Source organism: Carlito syrichta, unplaced genomic scaffold (assembly GCF_000164805.1).
Source record: "Carlito syrichta isolate Samal-C Ts95f unplaced genomic scaffold, Tarsius_syrichta-2.0.1 Scaffold18691, whole genome shotgun sequence".
Taxonomy (NCBI): domain Eukaryota; kingdom Metazoa; phylum Chordata; class Mammalia; order Primates; family Tarsiidae; genus Carlito; species Carlito syrichta.
The window spans coordinates 5,325-11,540 of record NW_006962787.1 but is presented as its reverse complement, the minus strand read 5'-3'; the positions used below and the strand labels follow the sequence as shown (position 1 = coordinate 11,540).

General features: G+C 43.8%; 1 pseudogene; it reads right to left on the bottom strand.

Moving 5' to 3' along the window:
* Positions 1–6,216, bottom strand: part of LOC103263033 — a 19,605-nt pseudogene that overhangs the window by 9,097 nt on the left and 4,292 nt on the right.

Sequence of the window (6,216 nt, the reverse complement as noted above, 5' to 3'; positions counted from 1 at the left end):
TTCTTAACAATATGCTGGTTAAAGAACTAGTCATGGTCAAGCTTTTCCCATAGGATTTCATGAGTTGTAAATGCACTATTTGCAATGCAATCACAGAGAAATTAAAATAATGTATCTTTTGCAAAACTCCAAATGAATTACTAGGGCAGAGACTCCAAAGGCCACTACAAAAGGAAACCAAGAGAGAAAAAGATTTTGTTCATCAGTGGTTTTTAGAGAAGAAATTAGGGCAGGACACTAGAAAATACTGGTGTTTCTGCACAGTCAGCTTGACCACCACCAAAAATGTGCCTTTGATGATGTCTTCTCTGCTTACAATAATGATTTCCACCTGCAATGGATGAAGACCAATAACCTAACCTTTGCTGCATCCATCTCTGCCTGATTCCCACGGAATTCACTTGAAGGAAGGAGGGAGTGGGGAGCAAAGGGCTTTACAACACAGCTGAGGCACTGATGGGATTAGTTGCATTCTTGTTAACCCTGAGACTATCATCACTCCCAACAACCATCTCTTCCACTAGATAACATTTTCCAATATGTTCACATATATCTATCTCTCTTTGTGACCTTTCCAGGAACCAGTGAAGTGAGGAAAGCCTCACCTTTCGGACTGAGGCTCAGGAAAGTTGAATGACTTCCTGTGGTCACACAGCAAATCAGAGACAGACGTGGGAGTTTAAACCAGAGCACTTGTCCACTCCAGGGTGCCTGTCTCCACTCCTTCACCCTCCATGGGTTAACTCTGTGCTAGGTCAAAAATTGAACCCATAATAAAAAATGTCACCTGGACAAACATCCCTCCTAAAGTTTAGGTACCGTTTATTCCCTCTCAAAATGTCTGTGAGGTCCCTGATACACTCTGTTTTGCACTCACACACTTACTGGACATCTCTGAAGATCACAGTCACGTGGTAGTTGTTTTGAACTTCAATGTCCCACACACAGTTGGCATTTTTCGGATAGTTCCCAGGATAGAATGGGCTGGAAAAGTGACCTGATGGTTGCGACAGGAAGCCTCCATAGGAATAATTTGCTGTTGGAACAAAATGAACATGCTGGTGACCCTCAGAGCACACTGCACAGGCATCTGGAGGAAATTTAAAAAAAAAAAAAACAATTTAAAAGACAGAAACCAAATAAGAGCAACGAGAGGTGACCTGGATATGGATCATTTCCTGAGGGTCGATGGGGACGTCCTTCCAGGGAAGCCATGCTTAGGGAAGCTATTTTCTTATCATTTGTACCAGCCCTTCCTGGTGCCATTGCTATTGAGGGAAAGGAAAAGGGAATTTCCAGGCACCTATGCACAGACCTGTCAGAGAGCTCAGGACTTACTGTTTGGGCAGGTGATGTTGTGAACAGGAGCTGCTGACAAAAAAAAAAAATCATCATCACATTTCTGGCATCCTCAACACAAGTGCTGAGTACTTATTGCCTGCATAGACCCTGCACCAACCCTGGGTCTACAGACAGCAGTTGGACACAAGCCTTTCCCTCAGGGAGCTCACAGTCTGGAGAAGAGGGAATCCCAATTGAGCAGATTGAGACGAGATTGAAGAAAGCCTAGGGAAGGAAGGGAACCTAGAAACTTGATTCTGACCCAGATTGAGTGGGGAAAAGAGAAGAGTAATCAGGGTGCAGGCAGAGGTCGAAAGGGATGTCCCATGCAGAGGAACAACATGTGCAAAGGGACTTGGGTAGGAGATATTTGGGAGCCTTCAGGTGGATGGAGCAGGGACAAGAGGAAGAGAAAGCACCAGACAAAGGGAGTGAATCATGGGGAGCCCTGGTGGTCAAATTGAAGAGAGAGAGGGATCTTTATCAGAAGGCCCTGAGGAATCACTTGAAGCCTGCACAATGGAAAACGGACTGGAGAAAACAAGCCTGGAACTGCTCAGAAAGCCAGGAGATGGTAAGGAGGTAATGAAGAGGAGGAGGGAAGGGAAGGATCTGAGGAGCCAGAGGTGTGCTTGGAGTGCTTTGAGAAGCTCAGGAGTAGACAAGGAGGAGCCATGGCCCATTACACACTGAACCCACTATTACAGCAGGCCCCATTTAGTCTACACTGACCAGGGTCTGGTCTCTGAGAGATCAGGCAGACCTAACAGATGCCAGGCCTCGCCTTGAGACTGACAGGAGATTCAAATCTTAGGTGGTGAGCCAGGCCACTGAAGGACAGAGAGGGCACCATCCTGACATCCTGCAGGGGTGAGGACATCAACTGAGCAGATGACACCAACATCTTGGTGGTGACCACAGTTATGGGAGAACCAGCCTTGGTTCTGGCACTGCCAGAGAGTGGATTCTGTCCCTGAGCACTCCACGTTGCTCAGGGTGATAGAGTCATTGCCGGAACCAAAGTAGGCATTTCCGAGGGCGGAGACTGCGTATCCACATCCCATCTGTCTGCAGACCACCTCAGCATCCTGAATGGTCCAGAAGTCATCACAAACTGACCCCCACCTGCCATTGTGGTAAATTTCCACACGCCCAGCACATAAACCATAGGACGAATTTAAGTTGATCAAGCTCATGACGGCATCTGAAAGACACACACAGTGAAAGATGATAGCCATGTCCCACAACAAATAAATGTCCCGTGACAAACCTTAAAGTCCTAGTCTTTCCCCTGCCCCCAAAGACACCAAATGGAAATGTGGAACCGTCAAGATAAAAATGCGGAAATGTCTGCACCACACAAGGCAAAGCTGCAAGGAGCTCCAGACATCACAGAGCTCAGACCCCCTCACCTCCAGATGGGAAAAAGTACTCAACAAGAAGAGTCACCAGGTTCCCTGGGGAGTTCGTGGCAGAGCCAAAGCCAGTGTGTCCCTATGTCTGTACACCTAACTGCCTTACCAATGGCCTACCCCTCCCAAGGTACACATGGTCTGCAGTGAGAGGAGAAAAGACAACACATCACTGAAGCCTCGCTTTGAATTCCCCCAAAAAACCACAATGCACCCACAAATGGGCTGTATAGATCCACCAAGACTCTGTCAGGCCAAGTCTGATTTACACTTACCTCTTGGAAAGGAGTTATACCAAGCCAAAAAGCCACTGTTCTGGAAACTGATGTTACTTAGAAATCGAATGGTCATTCAATTGTAAGAAGATATAAATATTTTTCTCAGCAGATTACTGCTGTTCAATGATCCACCAAATATTTCAATTTAATCATAATGGCAGTTACTATGCAGTTCCAACCTGTATAGACAAAATGTACTCAGGCCAACGTTGAAATTACTATTGCCCCTCGATTTCACAGAGAGTTTGGACTTTATGAGTGAAGCCATTGAATATAAGTTTTTCTTCTAGCTCTTATTCAATCAAATCAAAGGACTTCCCAACATTGCCTGATACTTCATGATAGGAGTCAAAGCAACCAGAGGCTTGTCCATGGCACGTGAGAGCGAAAAGCATCCTAGCCTAGAATAGCCTAGACCACTGGGTGTGCTGTGGAGGGCACCCCTCCACCTCTCACTAGATGACCAGGCATTACAGCAAATCACTGAAGCCCATGTTTGTGCGATAACCGGAATGCACTTTTATTTCCCAGACACATTCAGCATTGTTGGGGTAGTATCCAGGGTAGAATGGGCTGGAGAATGTCCACTGGCATTAAATAAGAAGCCACCACAATGCAAAGAGGGTCCTATAGATGAGAGAGGGGATCACCTCCATTGAGGTAAGTCTTCAGCCATTTCATGAAGCAATCATCTTCTGGGTAGGTATTCCTGGTTTTATCCTCTGCACTTTATAACATGACTTAATTTTTCCTGTAAACAGGTCCCCTCTTTTTAGCCTAGTTCTAGACTGCCTAACACTAGGAGCCTTGATTTGAGTCTCTGTCTTTCCTGTTGAGCCTGGATAGCAATCCTCTGGGAGGAGGTAACCTGTGCTTCAGAGGGAACAAGTGTCACCTTGAAACAAAAATGCCAAGAAAGCAACAAAATGATTGCCATCACCGTTCAGTCATCTATCGAGAAGGTCGTGGGGATAGTGCTGGCTAAGCGTAGCAGCTGGCTAAGGAGGAGCACTCTATAATACAGTGTATTCCTTAGAGTCTCCCATGAGCACAGGATTCTGCCACTGGACAAGAAGTGCAAAGTGTGATCAGGAACAGGGTTTCTGCAACAGAAAACCTGCATTTTCATCTTGACTTTGCCTCTATCAGATCTATGGTCTTGAGTAATCATTTTAACCTCCCTGCCTTAATTTCGTCATTGGAAAAACGGGAGTAGTAATGGCATCTGCCCCGTCAGACTCTTATGAATATTAAATATATAAATATGATATGATTATATGCCTATATGAGCTTTTAGTGCCTGGCACATAATAAGCATCCAGCATTATTAGCTGCTGTTATTTATCAGAGAGGAGTAAATACCAAACATTCAAATTTTTGTTGGTTGATGTATTGTAATAGACCTTTTAAGAACATTTTCACATGCTGTGGTGATATAAATGGAAACTTTTCCTTTTTTATAACTCTTTTGTTACTTCTCCTAAAGTGTACAATTCAATGATTTTTCCATATTCAGAAGTTGTGAAATCACTACCACAATCTTAGAATATTTTCATCACCCAAAAAGAAACCTGATCCCACTAACAGTCATTCTCCATTTCCCATCAACACCCTCAGCCCCTGACAACTTCTTGATCTACTTTTCTGTCTTTATAAATTTTCCTATCTGAATATTTTATATAAATGAGATTATACAGTAGGCAGTGTTTTTTCTACTGATTTCTTTCACTTAGCATGTTTTCAAAGTTCATCCAGGTTATTAGCATAAATCAGTATTCAATTCATTTTTATTGCCAAATGATACTCCATTGATGGATACACCATATTTGTTTATTGAATCACCATGATGAATATTTGGGTTGCTTTCACTTTTTAACCATTATGGATGTTGCTATTCAAAACATTCATGTACAAGTTTCTGTATAGACATATTCTTTCATTTCTTCTGGGATATGTGTCTAGGAGTAAAATTGCTGGGTCATACGGTGACTCCAGGTTTAACTTTTTAAATAACCACCAAACTGCTTCTCCAAGTGACTACTGCATTTTACATCCCCAACAACAGTGTACAAGGGTTCCAGTTTCTCCACATCTCCAGCAGTACTTGTCACTATCAGACGTTTTGATTATAGCTAGCCTACTGAGTCTGAAATGGTGTCTATTTATGGGGTTTTCTTTTCTTTTTTTTTTTAAGAGGTCTTTTAGGGTAAAACTTAATAGTACAAAGAGGCTTACAAAAATAGATTGATGCTACTTTGAGGAACAATACTGTAATTCTTTTCTTAATTCAGTTTTGATAAACTGTACCTAATCATAGAAAAATTATCCCAAATTCAAACTTGATATAAAAAAGGGAGAGATGAAATGAACTCAGCTAGATGACAGATCTGACAAAATATAAGAATGAAAAAAATTCTACATAGGGCACTTATTTCATGTCCAGATGTAAAAACCATTTTCAGTTGATAGCTTATCTTCTTCCCATAAGTAATCAGATTTGAAGTAGATCATGCAGTACAAAGTCATAGCAGTCAAAATCTTCTGTTTGATGCAACACACAAAAAGTTGTTTCTGTTTCCTTATTAAAATGTCAACTGGCTGTCTATTTTTCTTTAGCCCATTTATTTGTATTCACAAGTTAACACATAGTATCAACAATTATTGTAGGTGAAGTGGGGGTATTGCTGGTTCAAAGGCTCTATAAGATGTCTTTACTGACTGAATCAGGTTTATTGAGCTCAACCCTCACACCTTTTTCACCTGTTAGATATTTTACTTTAGCTCGCGCTCTCTCATCTGCATCAAAATACCAAACAGTTATTGCGTACTTTCGTCCGGCCGTTGATCTTGTAGTTGCCCAGCTTCCCGTCGCAGTGGCGGATCAGGTCGTCCATGCTGCTCATGAGCAGCCCGATGATCTCGCAGCCGGCCTCCTTGCCCTCAACCCAGGTGATCTGGTCGCCGCGGATGTCCTTGGACGAGTCGCTCTTCTGGCTGCCCGTCCGTGAACTTGCCGGTGTCGTGCCAGGCGCGCACCTCGTCGCCGATCTGCTGCCGGGTCTCCTTGCCTAGGAAGTCGTCCACCACGCAGATGCCGTGCTTGTTCATGCTCCGCACGACGTACTCGAGCGCCAGCTTCAGCGCGGGCAGCGGCTTCGTCTGCCCGTTGGGCCGCGGGCCGCCGC